Source organism: Octopus bimaculoides, chromosome 14, assembly GCF_001194135.2.
Source record: "Octopus bimaculoides isolate UCB-OBI-ISO-001 chromosome 14, ASM119413v2, whole genome shotgun sequence".
Lineage (NCBI taxonomy): Eukaryota > Metazoa > Mollusca > Cephalopoda > Octopoda > Octopodidae > Octopus > Octopus bimaculoides.
Genome location: NC_068994.1, coordinates 18,182,230 through 18,183,878, shown reverse-complemented (window position 1 = coordinate 18,183,878; position 1,649 = coordinate 18,182,230). Strand labels below are relative to the sequence as shown.

The 1,649-nt window shown below is 29.4% G+C and overlaps 1 protein-coding gene across 1 annotated transcript in view; it reads right to left on the bottom strand.

Moving 5' to 3' along the window:
• Positions 1 to 1,649, bottom strand: part of LOC106877636 (enolase 4) — an 87,240-nt gene that overhangs the window by 43,209 nt on the left and 42,382 nt on the right. The window lies entirely within an intron of this gene.

The window sequence follows — 1,649 nt, the reverse complement described above, 5'->3', positions numbered from 1 at the left end:
TATATATACACATATACATACATACATATATACATATACATACATACATATAAATATATATATTTATTTTTATATATATATACTTTATTAAAAAGTAGCAAAAATATCGCAAAAAACTGTTACTCAAAGTTTCACATTCCTATTCGTCAGACAGTTTTGTTTAGAATTGTCCAACAGTTTTGTTTAAAACTGTCTGATGAACAGGAACGTGAAACCCTGAGTAACAATTTTTTGTGATATTTTTGTTGCTTTTTAATAAAGCATATTACTCTACCTCTGGTATTCGAGTACTATGTTTTCCACCTTGTTTCACATATAAGGATCTATAAAAAAATCAAGGTATAATAATGTGAAGCACACCACTATGTGGTTAGACAGAGTTCTACAGAGCAGATACTGAAGTAAAACATTAGCAGTGCAGAAAGCATTGATGAAATTAAGACTGTGATTGGGTAATCTGCAATTCCAATAGTATACAAGTATTTAACAGAGGATAAAATATATGGAGTAGCATTAAATAAAATAAAACAAACAAATGAATTTCTGAGTGTTGCTACAATTGTTTCTTTGAGAGTTTTATTTTGATGTAACCTTAATATAATTATTCATAATTATATTATGCTTACATCAAAATAAAAACTTTTAATGAAACAATTGTAGCAATGCTCAGAATTCTATTCATTTGTTTTATTTTATACACACATATCCACACGCACACACACACATATATACACACACATACACACACATATATACATACACACACACACATATAAATATATATATATATATATATATATATATATATATATATATATATATATCATGGACTCTCCCATTATTAGATGACATATGAGAGTTCTGCAATTTCTTGCTGAACAACCTGTATAAATGATGTGTCTATAGCAATGAAATGTTTGTGTTCATATAAGTTCTCTTTCACCATTAGATTGACATTACCTGTAAAGGTGCACAACATGCCACATGTCATATGATGAAATGATTGCAGAGCAATGTGAAATGAAGTGTTTTGCTCAAGAACACACAATGCCTGGTTTGCAAATCAAAACCACAATCTCGCAATCATGAGTGCAACACCCTAACTGCTAAGCCATGCACCTATATATATATTAATGTGAGTTTAGAGAGAATTTTTTTATCCGGGCAGATACTGTAGTGGCTCTCAGTTATGTTCCAGATTACAGCTAGTCGCATTGATTAGTATTTAACGTCTATGACTACTATGAGTTGTCACTCATGCTGTAAATTCCTCCAATGAGTAATTTGTGTTCGCTTCTCTAGATGGTAATATTATCTGGAGCATATAGCAACAATAATTATAACGATATAGAACATGGACATTTGTTCAACCTCCAAATTTATTTCCTTTTATTTTACAATTTAATACAGCATATTTTTATGCTTACTTCAACCTACACGTGTTTCCATCACACAGAGTATGAGTAGTTGTTCATGCAACCAGGCATAATTTTCTGTGCAGCAGAAACACATGTAGGTCATAATAACTATGAAAATATGCTATATGAAATTGTAAAATAAAAGAAAATATGAACAAGTCTTCATATTTGACACCGCTATAGTTAGTGCTAATATATATAAATATATATATATAAATATATATATATAAA